The sequence below is a fragment of the Prionailurus viverrinus genome, chromosome C1 (genome assembly GCF_022837055.1).
Source record: "Prionailurus viverrinus isolate Anna chromosome C1, UM_Priviv_1.0, whole genome shotgun sequence".
Taxonomy (NCBI): domain Eukaryota; kingdom Metazoa; phylum Chordata; class Mammalia; order Carnivora; family Felidae; genus Prionailurus; species Prionailurus viverrinus.
The window spans coordinates 167,845,826-167,868,114 of NC_062568.1; the positions used below are offsets into that span (position 1 = coordinate 167,845,826).

A 22,289-nucleotide genomic window follows, 5' to 3' on the forward strand; every position below is an offset into this window, starting at 1 on the left:
CACCAAGGTGCCCCTGAGGTTTGTCTTTATAGATGAGGAAACTGAAGTGTTTTATTCATCTTTATAGAGTTGCTCGGTGAGCCTAAACTTCCCACTAAATGAACTGTAAGTGTTCAGTGGCAACTCTTCCCACTTTCTAGAACTTTGGAAAAGTTGGAGAGACTTGAGCCTTTCTCTGCTTCCTGGCCATTAGATCTGGTCACACCCAGAAGTGGATAGAAACAGTAGAACCAAGGGTGGCCCCTCCCTCCCACCTTGCTGGGAGTTTCCTCTGATCAACTGTTCTCCTAAGATTGCATGCTGCCAATGACCTCACCAATTTTTCTTGTCTCTGTGTAAATTGCTATCTTTTCAGGAGGTGCGTGACAGCCTCCTTTTGCTAGGGCTTCCATTTGTACAGAAGCTGTTATTACAGAATAAGTTTAATGGGTCGTGAATTTTGTGCAGAAAGGGAGGGTCTCTCAATGACTTTGCATGTACCAGCCATGGACGTATTGGCTCCACAAGGAGTGCATTAGGCTAAATATTTTTAGCCCATTGACTCTGGGGGTAATAACCCTAAATGCTTCATTAAATTTTCATGGGTGAGTGACAGAAGCTAAGGGGGGGGGGGTGCTGACAAACAACAAAACCCAAATCTGCCACATTATCTTTATTATTACCCCGCTGGAGGACAGGAGTGTGGCCCCTAAAAACCAACTTTGTGAGGAACTGTTGCCTGCCTGCTCCTTCCCTTTCCCTCCCTGCTTCAGTGGGGGCAGCACTTGACTTTTTTCTCTCCCACGCCTGGCATTCTGGTATCTGGAAATAGGTTACACCACAACAGACATTGACTGGAGTTGAACCCAGTGTCAGGGTAGAAGAATTTCCAGACCGACACAGTATGTTCTGCGGTTTGGCAGATCTTTGTCAACTAAGCAGGGAACGGACTGTGTACTGGCTGGGGCCTTCTCCTGCGCTAGTCCCAGTCCCTTATTAGAGTCTGCAGATTGTCTTTTCCGAAGTACTCTAAGAACGCAAGGGGGGAGGGCGGATGGGAACTCGGAGTTGGAGCTAAACTGCGGCCCACATGCTCTCAGGGGCGTTGAGTTCCTTCCTGGGACTGAAGACGACATGACCGTGACCGATGCCAGCCCACCCCCCCCCCTCCCCCACCGCCCAGCTTCGCGTGCGAAGCCTCAGCGGAGACGGAGGGCTGCCGAACTAGGGGTAGCCGCTGGGAACTAGCGCCCCCTCCCGCGAAGGAGCAAGGGGGCAACAGGCCCTCGCGGCCCCAGCCTCTCGCTTCCTCCCCGCTGGCACTCTTTATATTTGGGAGTGCGTAAGTTTGGAGGCTTGGATAAAGGAATAGACACTAGAGGGGAATGAGGGAGGTAGGGCGGGCGCTGCTGCTGGTGGTGATGGTGGCGAAAAACGCTGGCGACTTTGTGAAAGCCGACTGTGGGAGCTCTGACCCCCCTCTCTCCCGCATCCGCTGCCGGCCGGCGCGGCCGGGGCGGGAGCCCCAAGCCCTCGGCTCGGCTCGCCTCCGTCCGCGCGGGGATGCGGGGTGAGCGCAGGGGCTCCGGAGGCGCGACCGCGAACCGCGGCGCCCCCGCTCGCTCGCTCTGCCTCCTCCGCGTCGCCGCCGCGACTCGGCTAAGCTCTCCGAGCGCGCTCGGGTGGCGCAAGAGCGCCCGGACGGGAGCGGGTACGGGCGCGGGAGCGGCGAGGCCCGGGCGAGGGGCACGCCTCGGGCGGCCGGCGAGCCGGCAGGTGAGCGGCGCCGCGGGGCGCCGGGCGGGCGCGAGGGCGGGCGGGGCGCGGGCCGCGGGAGGAGGCGGGGCGGCGCGCGGGGCGGTCTCCTCCCCCTGCTCTGACGCGGGCCCGTGGCTCCCGGGGAGGATGGACCCAGCGCGGCGCTCGCCGGGGCTTCCCCGGGCTGGAGAGCGCGCCTGAGTGCCGCGGCCCGCCGGGCATGGGGAGCCGCTTCTTGGGCGGCTGCGGCAACGGAGGAGGATGCTCTCGGCCAGCCGAGGTGAGGCGAGGCGGGGGGCAAGCCCAGCCCCGAGTTCAAAGCGGGCAGGTGCCGGGAGGGACAGGGCGCCCGGACGGCTCCGCTGGCGCCCCGGGCGCGGAGGAGGGCTCCTGGGACGCCAGTCGCGGGAGTTTGGCTGGGGGTGCGGAGGGGATGGAGACTGCAGTTTTCCGCTGGCTCCCTCCTCTTGCTGGGGGACAAGGGCGACCTCTGCTCCTTCCTTCTGGCTCTCCCTCACCAACCCCAGCCTCCCTACTTGTGACCGCGCGCGGCCTTTCTCCAGACGGCCTCAGCCCAAACACTTGTGTCTCTCGGAGACTCCCTGCTGCCTCCTCACTGCTGCGGTCCCGGCTCTTTCCACCCACGAGCCCTCCTTCGCCCACTCCAAAACCTCCCTGGTGCTTCCTATCCCTTCTCTCTGCGTCGCTAGCGGCGTCCCAGGGCCGGACCCTCTTCCCCTACTGCTCGGCTGAGCTGTGGCTCTGCCGCGACCTGTCGAACAAGCGGGTCTCTCCCTCTAACCCCTGCCCCGTTCGCAGACACCTTCAGAGCTGGGCCCTGCGTCTTCCCGACCCCAGCCCTTCCTGGGTCCTCCGTCGACTCCGTTCTCCGCCGCTGCGTCCCGCTCCCCAGGCTCCCCGCCACCCTGATAGCTCTTCTCCCCAGCCCGCTGCTCTTGGTTTCTGCTCAGGACTCCACGCTGTGCCTGGGAAGCAGAGCTCAGGGTTTGTTTGTTTTCCTACGGGGGAAACTTTAAAATCGCCGTGGTTTGGCTCACAAAGAAGCCCTAACAGGAGGGCTCAGCCGCCGAAAGAACCTGGATCTGGAGTCCGAGATGGGGGGAGATTGTGTCGCGCGTCGGAAAGGCGTCTTGGGATGAGCGTACAAAGTAAATTTCAAAACGGAGGTGGTTGCTGTAGCCTGGACTCTCCTTCCCCGGCTGGTTGCGTCCCGCGGAGTATTATTGTGACCCCTGGTGGGAGGGCGCGTCTTTTCTCCGCACTTTTTAAAGCGCCTTTTTATCCCCCCTTGATGGTGGTGCTGGTGACCCGGGCGGGGGTGGGGGAAGAGTGGGTGGGCACGAGGGAAAGCTGCCTGCAGAGGCTGATGCCACTTGGCTCCTGCCTTGGTCGCTCCCGAACCCGCCAGATTGTGTATGTTTCACTCTAAACTACCCGCCTCCCCCCAACTGCATCGCACAAGTCCTCATTGTTGGGGGTCGCCCTGGGCACTTCCGCCTGGGCAGGGAGAGTCTGAAGGAATGGGGTGGGGGTTGGGAGGCCGGGGGCGCTCGGCGACCGTGCTCCGGCTGTCGCCGGAGGCTCGGCGGCGTTCGGAGCGGAGAGCGCCCCGGCGCGGGCATCTGTGCGCTCCCGCGAGTGTCTGCGAGCTTGGCTGCGTGCTGGCGTGGGTCGGTGCCTGCCTGTGCATTTGGAGGCCTGCGCACGCCTGGGCTTAGATCCTTCGAAAAATCGGCAAGTGGAAAGCTTGCGGAATCGAGTGCGTCTTTTGCTGCCCGGGAGCTGGGCGGGCGGTCCGGCTAGCGAGTCCTCCGAGGTGGGTGCTAATATGAAGCTCCAGCGAAGTCACCGGGACCGGAGCGAGGATCCGCTCTCGCGTCTCCCCCCCCGCCCCCCTCCTGCTGGCCCGTTGTACGCACTTTCGCAGTGTTGATAGTTTCGAATAAAGGCCTTGTGGGGGTTCCGCTGACACTTAACAACAGTTAACATGTTTTCAAGTAATCATATAAATTAAAGGTGGCTTGCGTTCAGAACCCCCTAATTATCCGGTTCACGCTTGTACATTTATGTGCCAATTATAGGTCTTCAGGAAATCCATAAAATTGTAAACCATCCCCACCCCCTGAATTAGCACCCATTGTTTTTATTATCTCAATGATGAGTGATTCTGGATGGAACCCTGAATTGCACGGGCAAGGAGATAGATGTTCAGGGGCCAGAGATGGAGAGCTGGGCTGGAGTAGGAACGAACACTCCACAGCACCCCCCTCCCCCATCTCTTTCACTTCCTATCCTGACAAGGCTTGGTGACAATTCTGGAATTTGAAAGGGATCAAAGATTTTCTTGATTTCCTATTGAGAAGGGCAACCTAATCAAAGCCGTATAAAAGTCAACTTCTAAGCAATCAGAAATTGTCTGCTGATGTCCTTGATTGAAACCCCAGCATTCAAATGGAGTATTGAAGAACGCACAGACATGGCTTTTGAAGCGCTATTGTTCTTTTCCATACACAGAGGCCCTCTTAAAGGTTTCGGAAGTTCAAAATGCAGTGACTTGAAAGACTGACATTGTAACTATTTGGCGACGCTAAGGGCATCAGCAGGGATGAGAGCAGAGGCCGAGGTGGGAAGTGCAAACGTGTGTTACTGTCTTCTTGGGAGCAGTGCAGCTCTCCAGTGGGAATTCAGTTCTAAGCATCAAGTTGGCAATTAAAATCTCTTCCTAAAGCAGATTTAGAAGATGATTTTTAGTAGTTTTTTTTTTTCTTGGTGGTTTGCTTAAGGTCTGAATAGGCATATCTGAAACATTTAATCATGTTCATTGTATTCAACAATAAAATCTGAATAAAAATTACTTATTGTTGATGAAGCTCCTCTCACAAGCTGTTCCACAGTATGTTTCGGTTGTAAGATACACCATTGTGGGAGGTTGCGGGGAAGAGATGCTATCACTTATTGTTCTCTTTCTCCCCAGGCCCCAGAGGAATATGCTGCTTCACTCCCCTTTGCCTTCCAAAGTAATTTCCCTTCAGTGGGTGGGTGTCTGGCTTTGGTACCTGATAGTACCCTTCTTAAAAATTGCGTTTGGTGGATTTCCGGTGCCTGGGGCCACCCTGCAGGCAGATGAAGCATCTAATGGAAGCAGCATTTCATTTTGATAATTCACTCAAGTCAAACATTTTGTTTTTGTAGGAATTTAATCCCTCTCTCAAACTAATAAAGCTAACAAAGCAAGAAAATCACAGTTTATGTCTTTTGGATGGCACTTTAAAAAATTGCCTACATGGAAGGCTGTTGTCAGGAACTTCCGATCGTTGTTGAGGGCTTACTGTGGCAAAGAATGTGCACTGGTTGAGTTAAGGAATCGAGGATAGGTCACATGACCTCTCAGAGCCTCAGCTTTGTCATTTGCAAAACGAGGACAATATTGCAGATTACCTATGTGATCTTTGAGCAATTTTTTAGAGAAAACTGCCCCATTTGGGCGCTTTGGCATGTAACAGGATTTCAGGAGGACGGTAACTAGCATGCAGTCCTGCTAAGAAGATAAGATAATCTTTGGAATTAGAAGGCCAAGGTCCAATCCACACACTTTCTGACTTTGTGATGTTGGGCAAGTCACCTGTCTTATTAATAAAAATAATAAGAATAATTGCTCTTTTGGAGCACTAACTAAGACTCAGGTACCCTTTGAAGTACTTTGCATGCATTCCTTTATTTAATCTTTAAATAACCCTAGGAAGTGAATAGCTATATTCTCATTCCCATTTGATTGATAAGGAAATGGGGGGGCACACAGAGAGTTGGTAACTGGTCCAAGGTCACGCAACAAATAAGGTACAGAACTAGAGATTTAAATCCAAGAGTTCTGGGCATGCCTGGGTGGCTCAGTTGGTTAAGCCTCTGACTCTTGACTTCTGCTCAGGTCATGATCTCCTGGTTCCTGGCTTCAGCTGCCATGTTGGGCCACACGCCAACAGCATTGGGATTCTCTCTCTCCCTCTCTGTCTGCTACTCCCCAGCTTGCACTCTCTTTCTCCCTCTAAATAAGCAAATAAACTTAAAAAAAAAAAAAAAAGTAAATCCAAGCATCCTGGTCCCAGGGTCTGCCCTGACCACTGTGTTATGCTGTCTCTGAGTGAAGAGGCAGTCCCAGCTGTCTTTCACGGTGGTTGTAAAACTTAAGAGGGAATAATGGAATAGACTTTCTGTAGAAGCAAGCTGCGTGTTTTTCCGAGTGTCAGATGTTGAGAACATAAAGTGAGTGTTGCTCTGTTGTCAACAGGGCATTGGGCTAATGGTGGATGTTTTGAACACTTGCGACTTGATGAGAGTGTTGGTCAGTATGTTGACATCCATTTGTGCTGTTAAAATATTCAGTAAGCAGATACGCAGAGATAGCATTATTGCTGTTGTCTGTTGCCAGCTGTGATAAGCAGAGATTTATAACATTAAAAGGTGGTATTACAGGTGGGTGGAAGTCTGGACTTGGGTGCTAAGACTACCGGGGTTCAGTCCCCAGTTCCTCCAGCCCTGCCAGCTGGTGGCCTTGACTGACTTCTCTAATCTCTCTATACTTCAGTTTTCTTTACAAAATAACAGACCTGCTACCTAAGATTGTTGTGAAGATTATGGAAATTGACACCCAAGTGCTTGGAACAGTAGTTAACATGTAATGTTAGTTAGCTGTTAACGTTATCCTTCAAATGAGATCCAAATTCTCCCCTTTGATAATGAAAAGTTCTCTTTACCAATGTCCTGAGGCTTAAGTATTCTAAGTGTCCATTGTTTGTTGTTTTTTTCCTTTTCCTAACCAGGAGATGGGGAGGAAGAGGTACAGTTTAGGATTCCAGGCAAAAGTTGTTTTGTTTAGCTTATTAGAAATTGAAGGGAATTGTGAGGTACACATAACATGCTAAAACCTCCATGGCACTGTACTTTTCAGCAATTGTTTTGAGGAAAATAAAGTGACTATTTGATTGATTGGATTCTGGTAGTAGAATAGTGAAGTCTCCCTGTTTACAGATTGGAAAATGAATCAGGTTGGAGGAAACATACAACTTTACAGCTGAGAGACACCATTGGAACCCAGAATTCTTAGACTCCTTGTCCAGTGCTCTTTTTTCTAGACCACAATGTCTTCTATACCATGATAGAGAAGTGACCTGAAATATAAATAAAAATTGAGTGGAGGGGAGATATTGCAAAACTAAGAGCAGGAGCCAGTCAGATGTTCTGTTCTAAAAAAAAAAAAAAAAAAAAAAAAAAGTGTCCGTAAGAAAAGAAAACCCCTTTTCTGGTAAGTACATTCATGTTCATGGAAACTAGCACTGAACTCAATCTATGAAATGCATATTAGCAGGATATGAGTCCATAATGAAACACATACACACACACACACAAGTCGATTAATGACTTCAACACTTTGCTTAGGTTGGAGAGCAAATGATTGGGTTTCTTTTTCTGTGAGATGCTCTTTGTATTTTTCTTCCATTTACTTTTCAGATATGGAAAGGTTTTGGTTCAGGAATCGTAAAACTCCTCTGGCTTCTATTTCATGAAATATGCAGCATATTCTATTGGAGAGAAATTGCTGGCTTGCTTTTATTATTATTATTTTTTTTATTTGAACCTGATGTATAACCAATCTGCAGTGCCAGTGGGGGATGCTCATAAAGAGAAAGGAAAACAGAAATACAATTCTGCTGAATAGAACAACTCATAGCTTAAATGATACAAATTATGTGATGGCCAAGATGGGCTGTTTAGCTTAGGGGATAAAAATGAGGGGAGTGCCCTCACAGACAGATGTGACAGTTCAGGGTGACTTCAAGTCAGTGTCGACCACCTACAGTGCATCTGCAAAATGACCAACCCCGTGTATAAGCTCTGAGCTTCATAGCAATTTCTGACTCTGTCTGTTGGTTAGTCTCTGTTTCTTCTTCTTCTTTTTTTTAATGTTTTTTTTTTTTGAGGGGAGAGAGAGCAGGGTAGGGATGGAGAGAGAGTGAGACACAGAATCCAAAGCAGTCTCCAGGCTCTGAACTGTCAGCAGAGGGCCTCATGCGGGGCTCAAACCCACAAACCATGAGATCATGACCTGAGCCAAAGTCGAACGCTCAACCAGCTGAGCCACCTAGGCACCCCAGTCTCTCTGTTTCTTGACTAGACCCTGGTAATCTGCTGGTTCACCATCCATCAGTTAAGCCATCCTTTCCCCCTCTTTTGTCTCAGTTTGTCTCTTTTTCGGTCTTTGTATCCAATATATCTACTCTTGTTAGTGTCACATTTGCTAGTAAAGACTGAAAAGTTAACAAAATGCCTGGAGAGTATCTGGGAAATTGACTCAGGTCACCCACATAGGCACCACTTCTGTGTCCATTTAACACATATTGCCTGAGCACCTACTTTATGTCTGGCCCTGACTCTGTGCTCAGCGTTGTGAACAGTATCGAGATGCAGGGGTACAGCCTCTGTCATCTAGGCATCCTGCCTCATGCATAAATAATTGACGCAGGGTGAGATATGGTACAGAAAATATCTGCGTGGCACTGAAAGCGTCCAGAAAAGTAATTTATTATATCTGAAGAAAGGAAAGAGTGGGGAAGGCTTCAAAGAAGAGATTGCATTTCATCTGGAAGCTGAAGGTTGACCAGGAATTTCTCAGGGCTTGAAGGCATCCAGACTGGGAGAACTGTGTGGGCAAAGACAGGTGGGCATGAAGGTTCATCATTGGTTTGGAGATGGGCATAGTTCGCTGTGGCTGTAATGTACAATATGTGGCTGAAATGGATTACTTTATAGAGCATTTTCAAGATCGTGTTCCAGGGAACATTAGTGTTCCCCAAGATGGTTATGAGTATTTCAAAAGAAAGAACATTCAGAGAGAAAAATGTCCCATGCCCCAAGATGTTTGAAAATCACTGAATTATATATCTTACTCTTCTTAAGACATGGTATTTACTGACATAGTAAAGCTTCAGAGGTTTCCTCCAGTAAAAAAACAAACAAAAAAAAAAAGTCATTTAACTTATTAAGGTCTCAGTTTGCTTACCATAGTACCTCTGATTTCAAGGAGCCCGTTTCAGTCTTATGAGATAGACCAGGGAACATGTTTGTAGGTAATCACTTAATGGGTTTTAAGAAGAGGGGTTAATTTTATCATGAGAGCAATATGTATGATTTGAAATGTAGTATATATATAAGACCTAAGACGAAGTAGAAGTAACAGGATAGTAAAAGCACTTGTACTCACCACTCAGCTTAAGAAATAAACCCACACAAATGAGGTTGAAGCCTCCTAGTAACCGTTTCCTGGTCATATCTCTTTCCTTCAGCCAGAGGTAACTGCCCTAAATTTGGTGTTTATCATTTCATATAATTATTTTGAATGTTCTTTTGGGAAGAAAAAGAATTCCATTGAATTCTTACCCGATTTCTAGCTGGTCACTTAGAGATAATAAGAAAGAGCTGATCTGTCTAGGAATTTTCCGTGAATAAAGGACATTTACAAGCTTCTCAAAGAAGGAAATGTGGCTTCTCCTTTTAACAACAGTGTCTGGAATATAGTAGATGTTCAATTAACTTCTGCTGAATTGAATTGTGTGCATTCTCTTAGTACATTAAGTTCATGTGCATACAAAGACTGGGGTGAAGTAATGGTTTTGTATTGACAGTATTGAATTTCCTTTGTTCACTGATCTTGACAATATGGTTTTTTGTCTTGTAAACTGGATCTGTAATTGAATAGTAACTGTCATCAACTGAAAGTCATTTTTTGATTATTTTTATTTTAGAGAGAGAGAGAGAGAGAGAGAGTGAGTGAGTGAATGAGTGAGCCAGCAGAGGAGATGGACAGAGGGGGAGAGAGAAAGAGAGAACCTTAAGCAGGCTTCATGCTCAGCATGAAGCCTGAAGTGGGGCTAGATTCCATGACCCTGGATCATGACCTGAGAGGAAATCAAGAGTTGGGTGCTCAACCAACCGAGCTACCCAGGTGCCCCGACTAAAAGTCATTTTTGTGTTTTCTTGACATCGTTTGGAATCAATAATAACTACTTACCCAAATCTGCCCTATTGATTCAGTAAAGCTGTCCACTTCATTAGAAGAAAAATAACTACAAGTGTTTTCAATCAAAAAGGATATTTGTAAATTACAATGTAATTAATTACTCGGTACCCAGACACTACATACTTTGAAGGTTTATCCTTAGGGCCCCAAGAAATAATTTACTGTCAATAATAGGGTGTGACAGGGGCGCCTGGGTGGCGCAGTCGGTTAAGTGTCCGACTTCAGCCAGGTCACGATCTCGCGGTCCGTGAGTTCGAGCCCCGCGTTGGGCTCTGGGCTGATGGCTTGGAGCCTGGAGCCTGTTTCCGATTCTGTGTCTCCCTCTCTCTCTGCCCCTCCCCCGTTCATGCTCTGTCTCTCTCTGTCCCCCCCCCCCCCAAAAAAAGTTGAAAATAAGAGGGTGTGACAATTAGGCACAGTCATGCCAATGCAAGCATCTCTCTTGGTGTATGTGAGGGACATCTTCTTGGAAAAGCTCCATCTGAAACACATGTCATATTTGGGAGACATTTTCCTTCTTATGTTATCCTAGCCTGTATTCATGTATTACTATATACATGTCAACATGTACAGTAAATGCTACTACATTGTTGAGGGATGCATGGTAGAAAGAATGGAAAGAGAAAGTGGAAAACTTGTAGGCTCACTGGGAGAGATCATGGTTATGTGGGAGATAGTAGGTTAGCTTTTCCCATGAGGTTTATGTTGATCATGGCTGAGAGTCCACCCCTTTGATTTTCTCTTTGATTTTGCCAGTACAGGTTTCAACGAGCAGTTTGGGGAGTAACAGTAAAGTCCAGGAGATAGCACAGTGAGAGTCAGCCTTGGGTATGACTGATCATCGGCAATGCATACAGTGTACACAGGGTGAGGAAGAGATGCCATGCACTGCCATTCCCTCGTGAGTGCCTATGGGTACCCATGCACTGTGATGATGGCACACGATCGTGCTTGTCTGAGATTGGAGGACTTACTCTGAGCAGTATCATATGCATGCTCACAGAAGTTCTCAATATAAAACACAACCATTCAAACATTAAAATTAAACCAGAAGTTCCGGTAATCCAATTGTGGATGAAGTCAAAGATGGGCCAGCCATATGCTGAATCTAAGCTATGGGTGTGTATTGTTAGAACGTAGTGAATGCAAAAAGGTTACTGTAATTTATTCCTTTGGGAAGATGAATAGATTTATAGACCACATAGAAGTTGGATTCTGGCCAACCTTCTGCTATCTTAGTAATTTTAATGTAGTTGAATTTATCAATCTTTTCTTTTATGGTTAGTACTTCTTATGTCATGTTTAAGAAACTCTTTTTTTTCACTTTGATGTCCTAAAGATACTGTCCTTTATTATCTCCTAAAAGTTTTATTGTTTTGTCTTTCACATTTAAGTTCTATAATCCATGTGGAGTGTGTGTTGTGGGGGGGGGGGTGAGGTAGGAATTTATTTTATTTCTAATTTTTCTCCATGTGGAAAAAAGTCATCTTGGCACTTAAGATCATTTTCTAGATGCGTTTGTGTGTGTGTGTGTGTGTGTGTATGTATATATATTTTTTAAGATTTTATTTTATGTATTTTTTTTATTATTTTTTTTAATTTTTTTTTCAACATTTATTTATTTTTGGGACAGAGAGAGACAGAGCATGAACAGGGGAGGGACAGAGAGAGAGGGAGACACAGAATCGGAAACAGGCTCCAGGCTCTGAGCCATCAGCCCAGAGCCTGACGCGGGGCTCGAACTCCCGGACCGTGAGATCGTGACCTGGCTGAAGTCGGACGCTTAACCGACTGCGCCACCCAGGCGCCCCAAGATTTTATTTTTAAGTAATCCCTACACCCAGTGTGGGGCTCAAACCTACAACCCCCCCTGATACCAAGAGTTGCATGCTCTACCAACTAAATCAGCCAGGCGCCCTCAGGCATATATTTTGTCTACTCTTTTGCCTAGATTACGCTTCTTTTATTATTTTATAGCTTATTATTAAAGCTTTATAATAATCCTTGACATTTGGCAGGACAAATCCCTACAATGTCCTTCTTCACTAGTGTCTTGGCTTTTTTTTTTTTTTTTTTTGGCTTTTTGTCTTCCATATACATTTTATACTTAGTTTTTAAAGTTACACAAAAATACTCTTGAGATTTCATTGGAGTTACAATGAATTTATAGATTAATTCAGGGAGATGATATCATTATGGTATTGAGCCCTTCTACCCATAAATATGCTACCCCTCTCCATTTATTTAGTTCTTAATGTCTTTCAATACAGATTGTAATTTTCTTCATAAAGGTATCTAACCTCTCGTTAGATTTATTTTTGGGTGCTTTATATTTTTGTAGTTGCCATTGTAAATGCTGTCTCTAAAAATTACATTTTCTAATTATATGTTTTCATCATATTCCACCTGTATTTCTTGCTCTGGATAGTGGGGCATTAGGATGGGAGGAGAAAAACTGGTGCTCATAGAGTGCTCACGAAGTACTAGGTGAGTTATGTGCTTTCATTTGATACCCAGAACAGCTTCAAGGAAAGGGCTGTGGGGAGCTTAGCACCGCCCTTGACAGGGTCACCACCCTCCTTCACAGACTGACTGGCAAGGGGATGTCCTTTGTCCCAGTGGCCCAGTGGAGATGTAAAAGTGAGGAATGGGGCTTCCTAGGACTTGATCAAGCCAAGTAGCAGCCAGTCCCCTTGTTCAAATAGCAGAGATCTTTGAAAGATGTCTGTTTTCCCCCTGGAGTGTGAGGGGATGGCAAAGTCCTTTCCAGGGTGGACACTCTGTCTAGCATGAGTAACATGATCTAGGGGCTGGGCGCCAGAGTCTGGCTCCTGATACACTAGTCTGGCATTTCAGACCGGCCGTCGTCTCCTAGTTGCCTGAGTGCCAAATTATGGCCGATAGCTACAGTCTGGTTCTACTTTCTAGGTGCATCTCAGGTCAGTGAATGTTACTGCAACCTTCAGATGAGCAGCCACAGCTACAGGGAAATGAGAAGATGTGTCCAGTCATCAAGGTGAGCTGGGATAGAGATCCAGGTCTTCTGGTACCCATGTCGGTGTTCTTTCTTCCTCACCATCTTGACTTAAGATTCTCAGATATATTATGATGATAATACAGTGAAATACTCAAGCATTTTTTATTTGAGCAATCACTATTCTGCATAGAAATTATAACATATCTGCAAAAATGGGGACAACAGGAGAGATGTCTACCTATGGCCCTGATGCTTACCTGCTGATTGCTATCCTTTTCTGTCTGCCTCTCTTCGTTGTTGTTTGTGTGTTTCTTTTTCTGGAATTCCTTAGGTTATTAATTCTTTGATCAGACCACTCCCACTCATTTTTTTCCCATTCAAATATTATGTATGTTTTAGGACCTAGTGGAGATACCCATTTCTCTCCAGAAGTTACCTCTACGACGTTGATGTGGATAAAATTTCAAATTCTTCTTCTTCCCTTGCTGAGTGTGGTACCTCTTTCTCCTTTCTCTCACATCCTGTCATCATGTTGCATTGTATTTTCTGGAGTGAAGCTAATATGTGCTGTGGTAATTATAGGTTGATATAAAAGAGGATGTGTCATAAAAGCAAAATTAAGGGAAGGAGAAGCTGACCACTTGGTTACCCTGATAACACTGTATTTTCCCTTTGATATCCATGGGTCCTTTATGAGTGAGTTCAGATACCATTCTGTATACATTTGACTGCTCCAAACGTATCAGTGGTAAAGGAAGTCTTAATTCCAGTAGTCATAAATCAACATGGCTGGGAGGAAGGGGGTTGGGAGAATGGACTGACATTGCCCTCTTCTAAAAAATACAGACCTTACGACATAGACTCAACTACGTTTGATGCTTCCCTCTGCCTGCTTCCCTAGGCATGTGTATCTTTCTCAGGCATCTTGAGCCCCAGACTCTACTAAACACCATCCTTCATTACATCTTCAATTGTTCTGCTCCTTGTCTGTTTCTCTGGGTTCCTCTGAAGGTTGAGAATTTCTCAAGGGCACTGTTGACGTGTCTTTCATGCCTCATATGCTTGGCTTTTCAAGAAAGTTCACCTTAAATTTTTACTACTTCTAGTTTTTAATGTCTACCGTAGTTCCTTTGCAGTAGAGGGAAAAGTGTCCTGTCCCATTAGTGACTATTTTGAATCTTTGAGAACAAAATAAGGGCCTTCTGCTGTCATTACAAATGTTTCTGTTGTCTCCTTTTACTCGCAAACTGCCTTTCCTGTACTGCCCTCTCTCTCTCTCTCCCTTCTTTCCTTTCCTTTTTTTTTCTGTCCTTCTGGTTTCATCAGATCAAGAGAGTTGCATGAAATCAACAACAACAAAAGGGCTCTCAGCTTCAAAGTTTGCAGTAGGATTTTGCACAGTTGCTAGAATGTGCGTTACTCCCTCTCTCACACATTGTTTCAGTTGAGGAGGAAGTATTTGGGGAGCAGTCATGAGGTGGACTTTGTAGTTCCTTATCAGATCCCATGGTAATAACATAGGTTACCGTGGGTGATTGTTTGCTTCATGGGTTATCTGCAGCTGATTTAAAATTACAGCTTAACTGCTGGTGGGAATGCAAACTGGTGCAGAGATTCCAGAAAATAGTATGGAGGTTCATCAAAAAATTAAAAATAGAACTATCCTATTACAACCCAGCAATTGGACTACTAGGTTATTTATCCAAAGGATATAGGTATGCTGTTTCAAAGGGGCACATGCACCCCAATGTTTATAGCAGCGCTATCAATAATAGCCAAACTATGGAAAGAGCCCAAATGTCCATAGACTGGTGAATGGATAAAGAAGATGTGGTATATATATTGCTGAGTATTACTCAGCAATCAAAATGAATGAAATCTTGTCATTTGCAACAATGTGGATGAAACTAGAGTATATTATGCTAAGTGAAATTAGAGAAAGACAAATATCATATGACTTCACCCATGTGGAATTTAAGATACAGAACAGATGAACATAAGGGAAGCAAAAGTAATATAAAAACAGGGAGGGGGACAAAATATAAGAGACTCTTAAATACAGAGAACAAACTGACAGTTGCTGGAGGGGTTGGGGGCGGGGGATGGACTAAAAGGGCAAGAGGCATTAAGGAAGACACTTGCTGGGATGAGCACTGGGTGTTATATGAGGATGAATCATTGCATTCTCCTCCTGAAATCATTATTGCACTATATGCTACCTAACTTGGATGTACATTTAAAAAAGAAACAAACAAACAAACAAAACAAATGAGCAAAGGGAAAAAGAGGCAAACCAAGAAACAGACTGTTAACTATAGAGGACAAACTGATGGTTACCAGAGGGGAGGTGGATGGGGGGAGGGGAGTGGGTTGAACAGGTGATGGAGATTAAGAATTGCATTTTGTTATGATGAGAATCAGGTGTTGTATAGAACAGTTGAATCACTCTATTGTGCACCTGAAACTAATATTATACTGTATGTTAACTGGAATTAAAAAAAAACACAAAAGACAAAATCGAATACATATTTTTGCCAAACAAAAAACAAGTAAAATTATAGCATAAAGATTGAAACTCTGACAACCAGTGTGTGTCAAGGGTGAAGAGCGTCTCTGTGGACTGTCCCTGGACAAACCCAAAACTGCAGCAGCCACATCTCCAGGACAAGCAGAACTTATTAATGGTGACAGTATGCACTGTGTCAGTGATCACTTCGTCAGGAGGCACATGCCAGGTACCTTAGCAGAAAGAATTTAATACAGGAAACTAAATAGGAAAAATTTCATATAGTGAAAAATGTGTTGGCAGAGCTGAAACTGTGACAAAGAAGCAAAGCACAAAGACTAGAAGCTGCTTCTAGATCTGCAGGCACAAAGGGAAGGTGCATTGTTACTGGAGCCCAGGATCCGTGGCTGCTGGAAACAGCAGAGGCTGCATGGTGGGAATAGGTCCCACACGGGAATGGGCTGGAACCATAGAGGAGACTGGGCCACTTCCAGGTATGCCACCTTGAAGCAGAAAGTGAGTGAGAGAGGGAGACAGATACCCTAGTTTCTCCTCCAACTTCCTCTCTCCTGCCAGGCTTTCCCCATTAAATGAACCTCACTGAAAGTCAGTTGTCAAGGGAGCCTGGGAAATGTGCTTGGGACAGGCTTCCTGCCACACCCAGAGCAGGGGAAGGGACCAGGAGTGGATCAGAGAAAAACAGGCAAAGGACTAGTTCATATGCCAGAAAAATTAGTCTCTTACAAAAGTATTTATTGATGTTGCAGAGCTCAAGAACAGCAAAGTGAAACCCTCATTCTTCCCCTAGCTTCCCTACCCCGCTGTCCCATCCCACCTCCCTTGCAGAATGTTGAGAGTAGCCACTGGCATTCAATCTCTGTCTTGCTAGGTGGAGCCTTGTCAGTGATGAGTGCCTGCCCTGGTGAGTAGAACAGTAACAGTAGGGCCATATAGTCCCTTTTCTGCAATTCCCAAATCTAGAATGCTCTGAAAAGTCAGAATATTTTTATCATTTAGTGGCAAAACCTGATCTGATCTGACACGAGCCACTTACAATCTTTATTGGTCCCTCTGAGTATGAATAGTCATACATATGGCTTGAGAAGTATTAATGAATTTGTGGGGTGGGGAGCCCTAGCCAGAGACAATACAAAGAAGTGTAAGTGTATGACATAGTATGTGCTGCCTTTCTAAAATGCAAAATAAGATCTGCATTCTGAACAGACCAGACCCAGGAGATTTGGATGAGGGATTGTGAGGTCTGTAAGGGAGAAGGAGTGGAAATGTGGCCCAATAAGACACAGTTCTAGGGTAGTGAACATCACAGCTCTTCTGGAATCAATGCCGGAGCTGGATTCCTTTGTAGCCTGGCAGAACAGAATGCTCGTTCTACAGATGTGGAGACTTTGTTTAGGTTGGAGAGCTGGCACCCATCTTGCAGGTTTGCCAAGGGGTTCATCGTGGCGCTGGTGCCACTGCTTTTTCCTTTACAGTGAATGTCGCTTTCTGTCTGAATCTTTGGTTACTTCAAGCCCTTAAGTACTCAACATTTAGGTGGAATGAAGGAAGAAGTCCACGGGTGAACCTGCACTCCAGCCGCGGTGATCTTACATTTTGTAGCATTTCATGTAAACACACACACAAACTATTCAGGTTTCTTCTCTTCTCTTTTGATCTTATCAGATAGATAGGATGAGTGTTACAATCCCCATTTTACAGATGGTCAAACCAAGGTTTGGCTAATAGCTAGGTCTGTGGCCATGGACAAGTCCCTTAACTCTCGGAGCCTCAGTTGAAAATTGAATTCTTAGAAGCCTGTTTTGTACATTAAGGAACACGTGGCCGCACAATTAGAGCGGTGCCTGCACATGTACATGTCACAAATGCTAGCTCCTCTCTCCCTCACCCCTCTACCTTCAGACAAGTGAGATAGATTCCGGGAAGTCACACAGCTTTAGCCTTTGAAAGATCTGCCTCAATGTAATGAAGAGAACAGCTGAATGATGACAGACCTCCTCTCTCTCTGCCTCTGCTTTTTTTTTTTTTCAGCTTTAAGAGGAGGGGCTTGAATAAGGCCAACTGTGCTAATTTTCTGTTTCTCCCCTTAGAAATTGGGTCACATCTGTCTGTGACCTTGATGGCCGCTCTTGTCCTCACAGAGCAGGACACATACAGGTGGTTATTTTGTTTACTCCACATCTGACTGGAGAGGAAACGACCAGGATCACAAATACAATTTGCTGCAGAAAGCAACTTTATTTCTTGTCAGCACACATGGGACTTTGTTTATCATAATTCACTTTACATGGGCATAATAAAATATTTTCTTTTTCTGAGTATTTTGCAAGATTAATAAGGCTGCATTCTTAGGGAAAGTTTATTAATCCATAACTTACAGAAAACTCCAGAGAAAGAAGATATGAGATATGTGCTGTAGGTAAAGACGTCAAGCATGTCACTACCAGAATTGAGTTATGCATACATTACCCAGCTAGCTCTCTTCTAGGTGCATTACAGGTTACTGATACGATGGCAGCTGTGCCTTGGACGTGATCTAAACCAGCACTTGTTTCATTTGGGTTTGAAATTGGGAGGGTGTGAAAGAGTAGGTGGCAGCACGTAGAATAGTCACAGCCGTTGGGGTGCTGGTCTTTTCCACCCCCTTGGCCGCACTTCGGCTGTGTGAGACACAGAGGCATGCATTTGGACCTTGGCTCCCTTGCGAAAAGCTGTATGCCGTGGGTCTTGGCTGTCTTATCAAATGGAGATGCCGCGCTGGCGGCAAGGGTGATAGCGACAACGAAGGGGATGGTGACGAGGAGGATGACGGTTACCTCTGTGTCCATTACACGGACTCATGGTTTATGAGGAAGTACTTCGTGTTCCATCCCTTCATCCATTTTACTCAGTATTCATTGAGCCCCTGCAGAGTGCTGGCACAATGGCGGGCTCCGTGGATATAGCCATAAAACACGTAGGCTTTCTTCTCAAGATCCAGGATTAGTCTGTGAAGCACAAATACACAGATGGCAACGTGGTGGCTCAGTACAACAAAAAAAGTAATATTAGTTGAGGGATGAAGTCTGCCAGGGTAGGGAAGGGTCAGCATCTAAGCTAAGTAATTTGAAGTTGAGTTGGACTTTGCCAGTGGATCTTTCTCGTAGTAAATATGTTTCAGGTACTGTGTTGGGTGAATGTGACAGAAACTGTAGTTGTCCTTGTGGTGTGTACAGTCTACCAGGGAAGACACAGATCAACAGAGACAGGAAGGAGGCACGTTCTAGGTCAGGGGTAGATAAAGGTAGAGATGGGCACCTCTGTACGGGGAGCCATAAGTACGTCGGTGTGAATGGATCACAAAGTGGCAGGGTAGCGGGAGCCAGGGCAGCTGAGGGTGTGAACGTCAGCAGGTGCTCCAGTTCATGGAGTCCCTGGTAGCCTTGAGATTGTGGTTGGGTGGTAAAACAGCCTTTCCTTTGTGTAGCCTTCTTGGCTGTTCTCACCATTCTCCTGTTACCCGGGGTGAAGGAGCAGTCCAAGGAGAAGTGTGGTTGTATTTATTTAGGTGAAATGAGGGTGTGTATCAGCTGTGGTGTATTTGAATGGTCTTTCAGGTGCCTCCTATGACCAGACCAACGAGCTCAGGTGCCTGTGAAGGCAGTGTAGTTGACATTACTGAGTGAAACAGTCCAGGGGGAGGGGTTGGGGGGCACTGGGTAAGCCACCATTCAGTTCCAGCCGATGGTTGCAGTAAGAGAATGCTGGACCAAAGCAACCAGGTCTTCAGCTTTTTCAAGAAAAGCTAGACATCTGTTTTTTAAATGTGAAATCCATCAGTTTAAAAACGTGCCACTAAATCAGTTAAGCAACAACAATGAAACATTTGTAGTCTAATAATATCTGGCCTGTGGGCTCATTTTCACTCATGAGCCAGTCATTCGTGGATTCTGGCCTATTCTTTATAATTATTATGTTATGACTACATAGATCTCTCTCAAGTGGGAACTTCAGTCAATATACCAACGGGTAAATTGGGCCATTTTTGGTAAAGGAAAGTTTCTGCAAGATAGTTGAATGGTGGAAATCGGTCCTCATTTATTTCTGTGGGTCTCCTCAGTCATCTTTTCTGTTCTTGGTCAAACACTTCTGATACGTGTGAAACTTCAGCAAAACCAGGGTCCATGGCAATCCTGGTGTTATCTGTTTGCTGGGCAGCAGGGAGGTTTGCGTGTGTTTGAATCTACAGCTGCCTTGTTAAGTTTGTTACATCCCGAGACCAAGGCAAATCCCTGTAGTGAGTCAAATGAGTAGTTTTAAGGTCTGTAAATGACAGCGTTCTGTGGCTTTCTCATTTAGGGTTGAGACTTGACTCCCAGCCTCTAAAATATGCACATTTCAAACCAGAGTGAGAACATGAGCAACTTAGTAGTTACTGTGGAATTGAGTGAATGTCATAAATATTTATTTATCTTTTTCATAGCTGGCATAAAAATGTTAGGATATAAAAAAGTTGTTCGCTATAAAAACAACAGAAAATTCATTGGCTATCCATCTCCTGAATGCGTGTGTCTCTTTGGGTTTTCATTAGCGTCTAGCAATATACTTTGAGAAATTAGATTTGAACAGAAGCTTCAGCAGAATATGAAAGCTTCTAGTGTTCATAATTAACCCGTTTTCAGCAAGGATCCATTGTGTACAGCAGTTTCCTTTTAAGCATATAGTGGCTATAGTCACATTTAATGAATTAAAAAAATTTTTTTGCATTTATTTATTTATGTAAAAAAATTTTTTTAATGTTTATTTATTTTTGAGAGAGACACAGAATGCGAGTGGGTTGGGGCAGAGAGAGAGGGAGGCACAGAATCCGAAGCAGGCTCCAGGCTTCAGGCTTCGAGCTCTCAGCACAGAGCCTGATGCGGGGCTCCAACTTACAAGCTGTGAGATCATGACCTGAGCCGAAGTCGGACGCTCAACCGACTGAGCCACCCAGATGCCCCTATTTATTTATTTTTTTTTAACGTTTATTCATTTTTTGATAGAGACAAGGCATGAATGCGGGAGGGGCAAAGAGAAAGGGAGACACAGAATCCAAAGCAAGCTCCAGGCTCTACACTGACAGCACAGAGCCCAATGCGGGGCTCGAACTCACAGGCTGTGAGATCATGACCTGAGCTGAAGTCGGACGCTTGCTTAACTGACTGAGCCACCCAGGCGCTCCAACATTTATTTATTTTTGAGAGAGTGAGACAGTGCATGAGTGGGGGAGGGGCAGAGAAAAAGGAGACAAAGAATCCAAAGCAGGCTCCAGACTCTGAGCTGTCAGCACATAGCCTGATGCGGGGCTCGAAACCACCAACTGTGAGATCATGACCTGAGCCGAAGTTGGACGCTTAACCGGCTGAGCCACCCAGGTGCCCCTAATGAATTTTTCCTTCAGAGATGTTTTTTTTTTTTTCCCTTAGGAAATAATCCCTTATTTATTGAATTGGAAAACACACAAGGAATATGGAAGACAAAAAAAGTCACATACAATATTTCTACCAGAAGCAGTCACTGTTAATGTTTTGAGTTGCAGAGGTAAACAGGCTAGAGGTTGAGGTCAGATGAAATGGGTGTCTTTCTAGGCTTCTTCGTTTATTTAATCTTGATGAGTCTTATTTTTCTCACTTGTGAAATAGAAATAAAAAATATTGCCTATTTTATCTGATATTTTCATGATCAAACCAGAGAATGCATATTAAGCCTGTAGCTCATTAGTTGGCACACAGAGAGCATTTAAAAATAAGCAATAGGATTATGTCTTCTTTTTGCTACACACATTTTGCTTTGTGGAGTTCATGTTGTCAATACACTATTTTTTGTTAAATAAAAAAGGACAACTCACCTTGTTCCCATATCTCTTTAAGAAATACTCTCTAGAGGTGCCTGGGTGGCTCAGTTGGTTAAGCGACTGACTCTTGATTGCGGCTCAGGTCATGATCTCATGGTTTGTGGGTTTGAGCCCCACATTGGGCTCTGTGCAGATTCTGTTTGGGATTCTCTCTCTCCCTCTCTCTCTCCTCCCCCCCCCAACCCCTACCCCACTTGCACTGTCTCTGTCTCTCAAAAGTAAATGAGCTTATATAAAAAAAGAAATGCTCTCTAAGCATCTTTTAATCAGTTTTATTTTTTTACAGACTTGAATCTTCATTCAACTTTTCCCTTGTATATTTAGTTGTTGTTCATCCTTTTTTATTGTAAATAATTATTTGATGAATATCTCTGTTCGTCAGTCTTTTGTAGCACCTTGATTTTCTGGTTAGTATAGTGACTGCATCTCCCATCTGAAATGGGAAGGGTTACTGCCAGAATTCTCCACTGGAACTCTTGGTGATGATGGATGGGAATGTTTTATATCTACACTGTCCAATATAGTAGCCACTACCCATGCATGGCTATTGAGCATTTGAAATGCAGCTACTGTGTCTGAGAAACTGCTTTTTTTCCCCGTTTGTAACATTATTTAATTTTAGTGTGAATAGCCCCATGATCTCATAGCTACCATATTGCAGAGTAGGGTGGACCTAGGCTGGGGTTTGTTGTTTAGACAGACATATCTATAAAACCCTTAGCTTTATCTTTTGGACTTTTCTTTTAATTTATCTGGTACAGACTCAAGATACTGACTTTTTATATTCTATGTATACATTCTTTTTTGTTTTGATGGAGGGTTTGTAGAGGACATCTCACATGCCAGCTACCATGTTAAGTTAGAAGGGGCGCCTGAGTCGCTCAGTCCATTAAACATCTGGGTCTTGATGTTGGCTCAGGTCGTGATCTCACGGTTCATGGGATGGAGCCCTGCATTGGGTCGTAGCAGATAGTGTGGAACCTGCTTGGGATTCTCTCTCTCCATCTCCCTTGCTCGTGTGCAACACTCACTCTCTCTCTCTGTCTCTCCCCAAATGAATAAATAAACTTAAAAAAAAAAAGCTGAA

General features: G+C 45.1%; 1 protein-coding gene across 3 annotated transcripts in view; it reads left to right on the forward strand.

Annotated features, from left to right (window-relative positions):
- The first annotated feature begins 1,927 nt into the window (after window positions 1-1,927).
- DAB1 (DAB adaptor protein 1) overlaps window positions 1,928-22,289 on the forward strand; it is a 407,612-nt gene continuing 387,250 nt past the window's right edge. For all 3 annotated transcript variants that reach the window (XM_047873243.1, XM_047873244.1, XM_047873245.1), the window contains exon 1: window positions 1,928-2,017. The gene's annotated coding sequence lies outside the window, so the exon portion shown is untranslated. The remainder of the gene's footprint in view (window positions 2,018-22,289) is intronic.